The sequence below is a fragment of the Pogoniulus pusillus genome, chromosome 12 (assembly GCF_015220805.1).
Source record: "Pogoniulus pusillus isolate bPogPus1 chromosome 12, bPogPus1.pri, whole genome shotgun sequence".
Taxonomy (NCBI): Eukaryota; Metazoa; Chordata; class Aves; order Piciformes; family Lybiidae; genus Pogoniulus; species Pogoniulus pusillus.
In genome coordinates this window covers 7693453-7708623 of record NC_087275.1, presented here as the reverse complement: position 1 = coordinate 7708623, position 15171 = coordinate 7693453, and the positions used below count along the sequence as shown (strand labels likewise).

At 41.5% G+C, this 15171-nt stretch overlaps 1 protein-coding gene across 1 annotated transcript in view; it reads right to left on the bottom strand.

Annotated features, from left to right (window-relative positions):
• The window catches only part of ROBO1 (roundabout guidance receptor 1), an 861053-nt gene that overhangs the window by 439313 nt on the left and 406569 nt on the right, over window positions 1-15171 (bottom strand). The gene's annotated exons all lie outside the window — the stretch shown is intronic.

Below are 15171 nucleotides of genomic sequence, written 5' to 3'. Positions count from 1 at the left end.
AGACTCAGCATCTGGAAATTAAAGAATGAAGCTATATTTACAGCTTAGCACAATATAAAAGCAGATATTTACAATCTATACAGCTATAGACAGAAATATGCAAGTTTAAAAGGTAATACAGAAATACAACAGCCCTCCCAGAAACTAGAGTTCCCAGGAGGGGCTCCCAACCACTCTTCCACCTCCTTTCCACTCCTCTACCTTATCCCAGACTTTGCCTTACATTCAAAGTGAGTTTGGAGAATCAGCCAGGGGAGTTAGGAAGCAGAAGTATTAGTTAGCAAGTTAGGGAGAGAAGTCCAGACAAAGCCAGAGAGCAACTCTGTTATCTATGTTTGTGTTCTTGTTTTTATACATCTCAGCAAGCCTATGAGTGAAGCAGACATCACCACTGTTTCCTTTTCACAGCCTATATTCTAATTCCTCTCTAAAATATCCCAGCTAGGCTCAAACTAGCACTGGTGTTCATACATGTTTTATAAGTAGACTTAAATATTTTGATAAAGAGCACTTAGTCCTTTTACATAGCCTTAATAATTAAATATGTAAGATATTATCATCTTAGCCTCATAGATAACATACTTTATTCTGCTTATACTCTGAATGCTCTTAATCAGAGAATTCACTGATTTGGAAAAGGTACATTACTGTTTCCATGTATTGATTTCATTTAGCAGCTAATATTAATATGATAGACTGAAAGACCCTATTTTAAAAGGAAAAAAAAAGTATCAGCTGTAGATTTTATGACCCAGGGAAGCAGCATTTGCTACGCTAATGACAGCATGTTTTAGGTAAGTCTATTAACCTTATATCCTTGCTGGAATAAAGAAGAAAATGGGTTACAACAAAATTAAAATAGAGGAAAAGGTCTAACACTAAATATCTGATAAAAAACATCAGAGTAAGATTTTGTTTCCCTAAGGAAGGTAATCTTTTCTACATCTCTGAAAAACTATTTAAATGAGGGCTCATTAGTCTCAGTGGTTGGTGCTCAAGGTGTGCTGCTAGGTTTGCTAACCTTTTGATTAAATCCCTAGAGGTTTCTGACCTAGTTCTTCTGTGCTGACCATCTGAAGTAAGATCTGATGCATACTGTTGTTAAAGCAGAGCCCGCACCAGTATAATTAGTGAGCCTTAAGCCATTCAGAGCTTTGAAAGGCAAGAAACAATTCATATGGTAACTCACAGGGTTATTGCCTCTTCAGATGGAATCAACAATCACCACTGCAACCCAGAGAGACTTTAATACACTTCAGCAGACTACTTTCTTATTTAACTCTCTTGTGGGTTTGCTTAATATATGTTGAAGTTTATCAGTAAGAGAAATAGCAAAGAGAAGAATGGGAGCAGAGCTGAATGTTATGAATAATGGTGCAGAGGAAGAACATAGCACTGTCAGCACTGTTTCAAAGGTAGTTTTTATTTAACACTGTCAGAAGCAGAAGATGCTCACATACTACTATATTTGAGTTTTGGTAGGTTTTCTATATATTCTAAAGACATAGTCATGATTAAATAAAAAACCAAAGTTCTTCTGGGCTTTGTTTTGAGCATTGTACACTAAGCCTCACAAATCATGTAATAGTCTGATTTATAGAATCATAGAATGGTTTGAGTTAGAAGAAGCCACAAAGATCATCTAGTTCCAAGCCCTCTGCCATAAGCAGGGATGCCTTCCATGTGACCAGGTTACTCAAAGTCCCATCCACCCCAGCCTCAAACACTTCCAGGTATGGGTCATCTACAACTTCTGTGGACAACCTGTACATTTTAGGCAGTATGTTCTTAATACTGACCTAAAAGCCTAGGAAAGAGCTGGTATCAGAGCTATAGCTAGTTTCTGGGAGGTTTCACTTCAGCTGAGATCAGCTACCCTCTTTATTTGTTGCACTGTATTTTATGCACGTTCCCTTCTCTCTGTTGTGTCTGCTACCAGTAGAGCTGTTTCTGAGTCTGAATTTGATGAGTACAATCAGGAAAGGTGCAGAAGGAAAAACAGAAGAAGAGATGAGGGTTGGATTGGACCTTGGGGGAAGGCCAGAAGAAGCAGATGCTGTACTGCCCAACAAGAAGAAAAGCAAGAGAGTAACCCTGCAACATGCCAGAGCTCCCACCATTACCTTGCATTAGACAAAGATCCTTCATTAAGAACAAGAGTACAGGTCCAGGCTTTACACTCTTATCTGCATAATTTCTGGAGCTCTATCCCCATAATACAGAATCTCTAAACTTAGAGCTTCTGCCGTGGTGGTGAACGTTTGCTAGAGGATGTTCCAGAAGAATATGGAAACAACTCCTGTGCTTGATCAATACCTGAAAATCAGAAGACTGCATACGATATGTGCTGTGTCATGACACTCAGTAGCTTATAACCAACTCTCTATTTGGACCTCTACTGGAATGCAGAAAAGTAAAGTAAGCAATCAAATTGTTCCAGTCCTCTCATTTTCATCCACAGTCTCTTGTGTTCCTTCTATCCATACTATTTTCTTCCTTGCCTGCATGTAGTGGCACTGAGACACCAAGCTTGCTGGCTAAGCAGGAAACTAAACTTATAAGGAGCCTTTTTGTGGGGAAAAGACAGACTAATCACTTAGACTTCTAACTCCTAACTTTACTGTTGATCTATTACACTAAAAGAGACAAGTGCCTAGTGAGTGCTTCACTCACTGAGTACTACATAACAGCTATGTAAAAATATTCTACTTATATGAAATATTCTATCTTAATTCCAAACTACAGGCTATTCCTTAAGAGAACCTTGTTAGAACAAAAGTCTCACACTGACTATGCATTCTGCATGTCTATGTTGGAATCATTTGGCTTCAGAAGAATCCAGGACATATTTTAATACCATTGATCTCCTCTAGTAAAAGCATAAATAAAACCCCCTGATCCTGAGATATTGTGAAGCAAATACAGCAGAGAGTTCTATCTGTTTATATGAAAAACCTTATTGCAAGAGACAGACTTCAAATTTAACTCATATTGGTAAAATACAGATTAAAAAGTAACTTTTTCTACTACTTGAGTGCTCTTACACAGTCCTGAAAGTATTTTACCTTTACACTGGAAAAGACAAACAAAAAAGCAAGCAAAAAATACATATATAATTAAAAAATGCTCCATAATTTTCTGGACTAGACTGTCCACCGCTCTTGACAGAAAAACAAATAAAACAAAATAAAACACAAACCCTCTGAGGAGAGAATGAGGGAGCTGGGGGTGTGCAGCCTGGAGAAGAGGAGGCTCAAGAGTGACCTCATTGCTGTCTACTACTACCTAAAGGGAGGTTGTAACCAGGTGGGGGTTGGTCTCTTCTCCCAGGCAACCAGCAACAGAACAAGGGGACACAGTCTCAAGTTGTGCCAGGGCAGATTTAGACTGGATGTTAGGAGGAAGTTGTTGCCAGAGAGGGTGATTGGCATTGGAATGGGCTGCCCAGGGAGGTGGTGGAGTCACCATCCCTGGAGGTGTTGAAGAAAAGCCTGGCTGAGGCACTTAGTGCCATGGTCTAGTTGACTGGCTTGGGCTGGGTGCTAGGTTGGAGTGGATGACCTTGGAGTTGTCTTCCAACCCGGTTAATTCTATGATTCTAAGGGAAACTAGATTTCAAAAGCTGCTAGAGGACTTAGATCCCTGTGTTGCTGTAGTTGGGCTCATGCCCTTAACTAATTTTTTCAGTAATCTTTTGCAATCATCCTGTGAATAGTATTTATAGATCCCCTGCTTGCTGAATTAAATGGACTGTAGTTGGATGGGCATTGGAGCAGTCTTACTACGAGCACATGTGCTGCAGCTAGAGGAAAATCAATTTGGGCAGCAAAAAGCTGTAGTGAATCATAATTTCTCACTATACTCAGCTGAAGCTGTCCCCTGGTGGATGTACACCACTTCCTAACACCACTCTACCCTGCCAGCACCACTGCAGAGCCTATCACAGAGAACAGTTTCAAGAATGATAACTCAGCCATTTCAAACTGCATCACTTTGATACACTTGCCTGCCTAAATGCAGCCGCCTGGCTTTGATCGGGCTGCCAAAATAAATGTGTCATGACGTTCCTTCTTTATCTCACTGCAGCTTCTGGACAGCAGAGTTTCACAAAGCATCTGCAGCTACAAAAAAAGACCTTCACCTTAATAGGACATTTGCCAACCAAGTAAGTAGCAAACTCAGAAAGATGCCACCTGGGTATTAGAAAATAATAATTATCCAGATTCTGAAACTAGCTGTGCCTGCTCTTCAGAGAAAATGAGAACTCACAAAGTATATTCTTTCTAGGTGCTAAAATTACAGTCATATGAGTGTGTTTTGGTGGTGGTGGTTGGTTGATTTTTTTTTTTTTGTTGGTTGGTTTGTACTCAAGGTGTGGCCTGACCAGTGTTGAGTACAGGGGAAGAATAACTTCCCTTGTCCTACTGGCCACACTGTTCCTGATCCAGGCCAGGATGCCATTGGCTCTCTTGGTCACCTGGGCATACTGCTGGCTCATGTCCAGTTACTATCTATCAGTATCTCCAGGTCTCTTTCTTCCTGGCTGCTCTCCAGCTACTCTGTCCCCAGCCTATAGCGCTGCTTATTTCTAACAGAAAGAGCAGAATCTCATATTTGGCTTTACACTAACCTAGATACAAGACAGAGAAATTTATTCCACTAAAGATTAGACAGTGAAAAAAAAAAGACAAAAAAATAGAAAATAGATTTTCACTGGGTAAGCTATGAGCTTTGTTAGTGTGCTGGTTACTCTTACATGTAACCAAATTACAATCCTCCTTTTCCTCTTGGAAATACTCAGAAATTAACCATTAAATTATGGAGAGGAAACAAAAAAGTAAATAAAAAATAAAAGAAAATAGGTGAATGAAACAACTGGAGCTTTTAACCTCACAAGAATCCAGGAAGAAGAAAAATCTAAGAGACAGAGAACCAAGTCAAAAAGTTAAAACTAGATTTGATAGAGATTATTTAATAATATTAATAATTTGGGGAAAAAAAATAAGGTTGTCCCTCAATTTAGGAGTGCAAAATTTTCAGCAATAAAGAAAGCAGCAGTGAGTTTTAGTCGTAATTTTTCACTACAGTAAACTCTAGGTTGCACCACAGGAAAAAAAAAAGAAGGACTTTCTTATTCAAGGGTCACTGAAAATCAATACAGCTCCCTCTATGCCCTCCAAAAGGTCTCTGGGATGTTTTAACACTTGTAGGTGATGGTTCAGCTTGTTACGATTTATGGTTAAGTAACGCACAGGAATCACACACACACATAGAAAGCACTAAAATAAATGTCTGACAGTACTTCCAGAAGGATCTGGTAGCAATAACTCTAAATCTTCAGGCAGAAATGGACTTTTATTTTCTTACTCAGTGTTGTGTGGTTTTTTACTCAGTGTTTTCTTACTCAGTTGTGCTTGTTTGAGCCTAGCTAGAATGTTTTGGTGAGAAGAACTAGATTATAGGCTGTGGAAGGAAAACAAGGCTGATGTTTATCTCATTCATAGGCTTGCTGAGAGGTATAAGAACAAGAACCCAAATATAGATAAGGAAGTCCTGCTGGGCAGCTCCAAGCTGCATTTCTCTCTCTAGCCTCTCTGCCATTTTCTCTGACTAATCCACTTTGCTTCCTAACCCCCTGGCTGAACCTCCATTCTTCCTTGGGACTGGGGTAAGGTTGAGAGGGGGGAGAGAGAAAGTGGAAGGGCAGTTGGAAGCCCCTCCTGGGCACTCAGGTTTCTGGGAGGGGAGTTGTGTTTCTGTGTTACCTTTTACCTTGTATATTTCTGTCTATAACTGTATCTACTGTAAATATCTGCTTGTATATTGTGCTCATCTGTAAATAATAAGCTCCGTTCAACTTCCAGAGCCAGCTGAGTCTAGTCTGGGTGATTTGCAAAGTGGGGGGAAGGGAGGCAGGTAACACCCAAACCATCACACTCAGTGTTGATGTATGAAGTTGGGATGTTGGGATAAGATCTGCAACTATAGTAAGGGCTAAAAGGAGAGATCACTCTTGATAGGGTTGTAATTTGAGAATGCCTCTTTTTTTTCCCTCTAGAATCCCTTGTGTTGGGTTCAACAGTGTCTCACAGCATTCTTGTATCCAAGAAAGGACATTATAGTCTGGATGGTTCAACTACTTGATGATTCATCATTGCAGAAGGTAATGGTTAACAGGCTCTACCCTACCTGGATGACAGTAACAAGAAGAGGGACCACCAGATGTGTCCTGGGATTGGCCTGCTTAAGATCTTAATCAGTGACCTGAAGGAAGTGAGGGAGAACATGCTCCTCACGTTTGCAACCAAAATGAAACTGGGGAAACTAGTCAACACACCTAAGAGCAGGGCTGTCACCTGGAGGGAGCCAGGCAGGCTGGAGAAACAGACCAACAGGAACCTAAACTAATTTAACAAGGACAAATGCAGGCTACCCCCGGGCAGCAAAACCAGTCAGCATCATCCTGGGCTTTTTGAATTCACAGGTGGTAGATCAAGAAATGGGATTATTCCCTTCTACCGAGAACCCATCGAGGTTTGGGATTTCAGTACAAGAAAGACATTGATAAAGTGGGGCAAGTTCAACAAAAGGTCATCAGGGCAGTCAAGGCTAGAGCACTTGCTCGGGAGGGTGAGAGACTGAGTCCTGTTCAGCCTGGGGAAAAGGCACAGCTACCAGTCCATATCAAAGGGGAAGTCATCAAGGAGATGGACATACACTTTTCACAGTGATCCCTGTTTGGACAGAAGTCAAAACAAATGACACTGAGACTGAATATAAGGTATTTTTCTTTTCCACTATGAAGGCACGCAGGCAGAGGTGTAGTTGCCCAAGGAAGGCTGCGTCAGCTCCATCCATGGAAGCTCTCGAGGCTTGCCTGGATCAACCCTGAGCAGCCTGGTCCGACCTCATAACTGCTTTCACAGGACGTTGGACTAGAGTCCTGCAGTGGTTGCTTCCAACCTGAATTGTCCTGTAGGTCTATGATCCTATACAGTAATTGTTTTGGAAAACGACCAACAATGCTAAATATCTGCATTATGTCTTTCAATATTTTAGTTTCCTTGAATACTCAAGAAAGTGCAATACTTTAGCCACAATGAACAGAAGTTGTCATCTATGCAGTGCATTTTACTGCTAGACATTTAAGGACACCATGTGCATTACCAGCTTCCTACTTCTTTAAACCAAACCAAACAAAAAACAACCAGCCTAAACCAAAAGACTGACTTGCATAATACACCTTGATGAGGATGAGGCGATCGCTTTCCTTTCTCATCCTGTGATAATTCATACCTCTTTTGACCTACTGGCAGAAATTTGCACTTCTGAACATCTTCACAAATTGCTTTGCATACTTAATTCACTGAACTGACAGCATTGTCTGACAGTAATTTGCTCTGTCTTTACTCTTGCTAGGAGGCCCTCAGCAGAAAGCCTCTCATCAACTCCAGGGGTTCCTGTCTGTGACAGTCCAAATGGAAAAGAGAAAGTATAATATGCTGTGAAAGCCTTTTGTTTTGATTTCACTTGTCTCACAATTAATTAGGAACACAGGAACTCAAGATGAAAATGTCCATCCTGGGGAACCAAACCTGGCATGCACAGCCTACCAGAGCCAAACCACAAATTTAAATCTTTGGAAAAGAGCTTTCAAATTCCTGTCTGAAAGCTGCTCTAAAATTTGTTGCTGTAAACCCTCCTAAATTTCTGTCTTGTATTAACTATGGCTTATTTTATGTCTGCTTATTCTTTTGACAAGTAGTCATGTGTGAGCCAAAGCTTAGAATCGGCCGTTGTAAGAGCACACATTCTGAGCACTGGTTGTAGATAGGCTGCTTGCCAACAATTAGATTTCTTCAAGTTCTTCTATGTGCCCTGTAGATGATTTTTTCCCCCCTATGTGTTCTCTAAGAGTATAAGGCTGGGGCCAAATGCCAAGCACATCACCTTTTCATCAAAACCTCTGTCAAAATAAGCCTTCTATTCTTGATTATGTTAACAGCCCTTTCCTGTATCTTTTCAAGTTCCACCACCTCCCTGGGCAACCCATTCCCAGCTCTCACCACTCTCATGGTGAAGAGCTTCCTCCTCACATCCAGTCTGAAGCTACCCATCTCCAGCTTTGCTCCATTCCCCCTAGTCCTGTCATTACCTGATAGCCTAAAAAGTCCTTCCCCAGCTTTTTATAGCCCCCCTTCAGATACTGAAAGGTCGCAATAAGGTCACCTCAGAGCCTCTTCCTCATACTCATTTACTGTTGTGATTATTAAACAAATAGCAAATTATTCACTTAATTTTTTTTAGTTTGGTGGTTTTCATTTATTTGGGCTTTTCTGTTGGGTTTTTTTTGGGTGGTGGGAGGGTGGGTAGGGAGCATGAGTGTGGGAGTAATGCAATTTTAAATTCTTCTGTTGTCTACCAGAAAACTCATGAAATGTTTGAGAAACGTGTTTGAATCCAAACTCTGCCTTGAATTATCACAGTATCACCAAGGTTGGAAGAGACCTCACAGATCATCAAGTCCAACCCTTTACCACAGAGCTCAAGGCTAGACCATGGCACCAAGTGCCACATCCAGTCCTGCCTTCAACAGCTCCAGGGACAATGACTCCACCACCTCCCCAGGCAGCCCATTCCAGTGTCCAATGACTCTCTCAGTGAAGAACTTTCTCCTCATCTCAAGCCTAAATCTCCCCTGGAGCAGCTTGAGGCTGTGTCCTCTTGTTCTGGTGCTGGCCACCTGAGAGAAGAGAGCAACCTCCTCCTGGCCACAACCACCCCTCAGGTAGTTGTAGACAGCAATAAGGTCTCCCCTGAGCCTCCTCTTCTCCAGGCTAACCAATCCCAGCTCCCTCAGCCTCTCCTCGTAGGGCTGTGCTCAAGGCCTCTCACCAGCCTCGTCGCCCTTCTCTGGACACACTCAAGCATCTCAATGTCCCTCCTAAACTGGGGGGCCCAGAACTGAACACAGTACTCAAGGTGTGGTCTAACCAGTGCAGAGTAGAGGGGCAGAATGACCTCCCTGCTGCTGCTGACCACACCATTCCTGATGCAGGCCAGGATGCCACTGGCTCTCTTGGCCACCTGGGCACACTGCTGGCTCAAGTATAACACCATAACTGTAGGAGAAGGTTTTCTATAGACTTTTTCATTAAAAGTAGCATTGTAAGATTTATGTAAGTAAGCTTATGAGTGCTCCAAAGACTTTACTATGGGTTTTAATGAAATCATTATTTCCTGAAGATCACTAGCATTGACAGGCAATTCTATCCATTTGTGTTAGAAGAAGAAATGTCTCAGAAATGGCTACGCAATGAAGACAGATTTCCCCTTCATTTCTTGGAATGCTCACAGAGGGCAATCTGTCTTAACCTGACATGGGGAAAATGGTGATCCAGTACAAACAGCTCTTCTGAGCATATAACAATGCAATAGTAAAAGATACAAGTAACACAACAACAGCAACAGAAAAAGGATGAGATATCTTGTCACACAAAGGAACAACCCCAATGATTATTTTATGACTGAAACCATAGTGGGGGGGGGGGCAGGTGAAGTCAAAGGCTAACTTAAAGTCACAAGTGGGAACCATGGGATTTCTTTGCATACTAGAAGAGCATTTTAAGACTAATTGTCTCCCCTTCTTCTTCTGCCTTTGCCTTCAGACCTGGTCACATCTCATTAACCTTGCTCCTACTAATCTTGCTCCCTAACCTCTTGGCCGCACCTCTCTTCTTCCTGAGAACTGGGGTAAGGTTGAGAGGGCCGGGGGGAGGTGTTGGGGTGGTTTGGAAGCCCCTCCTGGGGACTCAGGTTTCTGGGAGGGAAGTTGTGCTTTTGTATTGTTTATCCTTTGTATATTTCTGTATATAACTGTATATAACTGTATATATTGTAAATAGCTGCTTGTAAATTCTGCTAGCTGTAAATAAATTGCTTCATCTATATTCCCAGAGGCCATCTGCATTAGCTGGGGCAAATACAAAGTGTGGGGGGGGGCAGGTAAGAGTCCAAACCATCACACTATAAACAGAAAGTTAATTTGGAAAGATTCCTTTAAAACTGCATTAATCTACTTCACGATGAGTGGTGATCCTTGTCTGCAAGTCTTTGACTATACAGCGTTAATTTAACGAGCTATCATTCTGCTCTCTGTAACACAAGCAATAGTCTGTGATCTGTTAAATGATCCCCAATATTTATGTCACAGTTGATTTAACAGGAAATGTGCTACTTCCTGGAATATAATGCATGTGCACACTTCAATAGCACAGCACAATGCAATCTTAGATATCACACTGCACCCAATGATTATGTAGAAAAGAACCGAGGGTCACACTTGATGCTTACTGCCCTTGCTCTATTTTAGGGAGGAAAAAAGAAGCCCATGAGCTCAGGGTGAATGGTTACTTTGCTAATCTGGTTGACAATCCACGTGTGAAATGTCAAGTGGAAATATTAATCACTCTTTTCTTGAAAATCTGCACTAACAAGTAAAAACAGAAAAGTATGTTTAGTAATTTCATCCAAGACAGTTTCATTCCTTGCTACTCAGGTTTCCTCACTTCCTGCTCCCTCCTGCAGGGTTGTGGTTCACAAAGCTCCTTGGGCACTAGGGGATACTATTCAGCACATCATCTGCTCCATTTGACCACTAATCACAAGCTCCTCTCTTGGAAATCCTGACATTATTTAAGACCTTTCTTTCCAGGAGTTTATTTGGGTTTGGATTTTTTGTTTGGTATGGTTTTTGTTTGTTTGCTTGCTTTGCAATCCTTCACATTCTGAGTTTCTCCTGTATCTTATTTGGGTGGTCCTCCATATTTGCACTCTGATATATAGTGAGAACTCCTGCAGATCTTTTTCCTTGCCTCTCTTCCTTTTCAGTTTTGCCCCTGTACTTATCTCCAGGACTTCAATGAAAAATACAACAATGAGTAACTTAAGAATTCCTTTCTATTTTAAAATATCTATCTGTAGCTGTCTTTCTTTGATAACACCACAGCTTACACTTGACAACTTAATTCCTACTTGCTTCTTCCATTCCCCTTACTTTAGTTGGTCATCAGAAAACATTTCACTTTATCCTCTGGTGTACATTCCTATCACCTGGTTCTCCTTTCAGAACCTAGATCCAAACCAATGGAGAAAAGAGATCACTTGTAGTAATCTGCACTGCTGCCAGTCACCTGAAGTTGCTTGAAAGTGTGTAGACAAAGAAACAGACATAGAGCATTTCAGATGACTACTTTGGATGTCTTTCTTAGGGCAAGTGAAATCTAACACAAAGTATAGATGAATCACAGGCTTTTACCCAATTGAATGGCACTGTGTCCTGGCCTGTTATTCACACACGTAGTTAACAAAGTAATTTAGGTTTTTACTAGTACACATCTTAATCATGCAATTATCATAGAATCAGCCAGGTTGGAAGAGACCTCCAAGATCATCCAGTCCAACCTAGCACCCAGCCCTGGCCAAGCAACTAGACCATGGCACTAAGTGCCTCAGCCAGACTTTTCTCCAACACCTCCAGGGACGGTGACTCCACCACCTCCCTGGGCAGCCCATTCCAATGCCAATCACTCTCTCTGGCAACAGCTTCCTCCTAACATCCAGCCTAGACCTACCCCAGCACAACTTGAGACTGTGTTCCCTTCTTCTATTACTGTTTGCCTGGCAGAAGAGATCAACCCCCACCTGGCTACAACCTCCCTTCAGGTAGTTGTAGACAGCAATGAGGTCACCCCTGAGCCTCCTTTTCTCCAGGCTAAACACCCCCAGCTCCCTCATCCTCTCCTTGGAGGGTTTGTGTTTTCCAATCTGGCCTTGACAGAGTAGAATCAGTATTTTGTGAAGATGCTGAGAAGACAATTTCCCTGGCACGCTTATTTAATCTGACAGATTTAGTTAGAAGTTTTGGATGTGTGGGGGTTTGGTTTGTTTCTAACCCTAAATCATCTGCTGAATCAATTCAGATTGTTTTTGACATCTTTAATGTACAGCTTTTAGATTTTTTTTTTAATTCTTGGCATTTCTCTCCTACCAAACATAAGCTCCTTCAGTCTGATGTCAGAACCATGCATATGGAAAAATCCTCAGTGAGTGAACTTCCTTTCTTGATTTGTTATTTATTCAGCCCTTATTTATTTACATCATAAATACTTTCCAAACACGATCAATCCTCCACTTAACAACATTATGAAATAGCTGCATATTTTTACCCTGAATAATATATGCAGAAAAATTATACCAGCAAATTGCTTGCTTTGTTACCTCACAGCTAAATATATATGGAACTGGAAGGAAGGTGTGCTTTCTATGAGTAAAATATATGATCCTACTGAATGATGGCAGTTATTAGCTTGTTTGGTTCCTGTCCATTCAAATACTACCTAAAGTAGTACCTTTGACCTCTAGCTATGAGGACAGGCTACAAGAGTTGGGGCTCTTCAGTCTGGAGAAGAGAAGGCTTTGAGGAGACCTTATAGTAGCCTTCCAGTATCTGAAGGGGCCCTACAGGAAGGCTGGGGAGGGACTATTGACAAGGTCTGGTAATGACAGGATGAGAGGTAATGGGTTTAAACTGGCAGAGGGGAGATTCAAACTAGGTGTTAAGAGGAAGTTCTTTACAGTGAGGGTGGTGAGACACTGGCACAGGTTGCCCAGGGAGGTTGTGGATACTTCCTCCCTGGAGGTGTTTAAAGCCAGGTTGGATGAGGCCTTGAGCAACCTGTTCTAATGGGAGGCATCCCTGCCTACGGTGGGGGGTTGGAGCTGAATGATCTCTGAGGTACCTTCCCACCTAGACCATTATATAATTCTATGATTCTATGACCCCGAGTCCAGACACCCTAGACTTTATCAGAGTGATTTTAGGAACAAGTAAGACAATTTTCCCTGCAAATATGTTTCTAGAATAGTTTTCCTATTGAAGAATGGGGTTCAATAGCTAAAAGAGAACAAAAAAAATCCCCATATAAGAATACCTCTGTAAAATCCATGAACTCCACAGAAGGCCCACATAAACGGGTCCATAAAATAGAAGATGATGTAACTTTACCTGTAAGTTTGTATTACAGTTAATGTTACCTTAAAAAAAATCTTGGCTGATTACTATAGAAACATCTTGGACTAATTTTAACAAATACCTCTGGGCTTTGCCACATAAACCCAGGTAGACACACTAAGTGCTACTGATTACTACTATATAGTGGAGAAAAAATTACCAGAACATGGAATCTTTAACCATTAAATCCTTGGTCTTTCCTTCATTAAGTACTCAATCAAACAGAAGCACAAAATCTCCAATTAAAGAAAACAGCTACCCTCTTGGTTTTCATTTTTTGTTCAGCTTGTGTTTGCATCTAACCTGATCCTGACTTTTGTGCTTGTTATGAAAATGCATATAAAAGCACAGCCTAAAGTTAAGGTCTGGAGCCTTTGAGGAACTATGGTATTAGGGTCTGATTTTTGACAATCCTCCCACATGACCCCATTAGTCTCTGAGAGGCAGTTTAAACAGCTGCAAGACTCTGTCTTGGTTTGAATTGGAACAGAACTAATTCTGTTCAGTGATTTTACTTTTCAGCCTGGTCTCGTCTAAGTAACTGCACTCTCTGAATTTACTTGCATATTTTTGCAGACAGTATCTGCATCTAGAGGTGATATTGTCTGATGTTTATGGTTAGTACCAAGGATTGTTGTGCAGAAAGGTTCTTGTTTATACTGGCTTGTATGCAGTTCAAAATCACTGCTAAATCTCATGTGTCATGTTGAGGATTCAAGGAGAGATTATATCTGCAGGGACAAGTGGACAAAACAAGTGACTCTAAAGTGACCCACAATTAAGTATTCCATTCCATATATGTAACATTGAATATACAGCTGAGGGATCACAAGAGTCAAGTTCTCTTCTTCAATGACTATCATACAAGGAGGACTCTGTCCATTCTGCCTTTGATCCCAATCTATGCACTCCTGAGTATAGTTCCAGAATCCAGCTTCTGAATCCACTTCTGGTCTGCTGTTCAGTCTAGTCTGGGACACCCCCCCCCGCCCCAGTGCCTGCTACAGCATCAGTGTTGAAGGTGACAAACTGCCATCAGGGCAGTTGGGTTCAATACTGGTTTTGCATATATTTGTATTTAGTTATGTTCATGAAAGCTCCTTTTAGTTTTCTAACCCCTAAGTCTCTCTGCTTATTCCCTTTCTTTTTCCCTTTTGGGAAAGAAGAGGCATTAATAGAGAGCACTGACATTTGACCAGTGACCAGCCCAGCCCTTGACAGGCCTATCCTCAGATTTGGTTCCCAGATGAGCATGCATACTTTGATGTGGATGAAGGATTTTTATGCATGGACAGATGCAGAAGGGTCTGTGTCCAGCTTGGGAAGTCATGCCACATGCTCGTGCAAGGGGAGAAGCAGTCTCCCAACTGTGAAGCAGCACTGCCTGCAGCTGTTGTAGTCTCTGCCTGCAGCTCTCGTACCCTCTGCCTGTTATCACCCACATGGTGTAAATGCTATGGGAAGTCCTGGACCAAGCCCTCGCTTCTCTTGTGCCTAAGTGGGGAGGTGCAGGAAAGTACATAGAATTCATTCTATGCTTTTCTGAGAAGGCATCTGTCTTAACTGAGTGGAAATTGTTACTGCCTTGTATTTTACCTTTATAGGTAAAAAGTGTTTTAAACTGCTATAAAACTGCATGTCAAGGCTTTAAACCACATGCAGAGATGATTGCAAGGGGGGTAGGTGATGAAAGCTGTAATCAGTGTAAGTGGTGTATAGCAGACCTTAAGTTTTATAAATGGACAAGAAGCTATTCCTTCTCTTAAAGCTGCCTACCCAGTTTCTGTATCCTGTAAGGCTGTTTGAGTAATGCAAGTTCTGATTCACACACTTTCATCAATAATTCATCTCCACAGAATGTTACACAGCGTGAGCAACAGCAGCACTAGCAATCCACCATCGAAGCAAAGAACATCTTTTGGCTAAATGTCCAACTCCTTTGCTGGTTTTTTTCCTTTTCCAAAAGTTGCTACCATTACTACTTACCTTCACAAACTAAAAGTTATTTGGATTTGGACCACCAGTGGTTCATGAAAACCTTAGACTTGGGGACTCTGTAGCTGAGCCCAGGTTGTGGTCAGTTGCTTGACTCTTGGAAC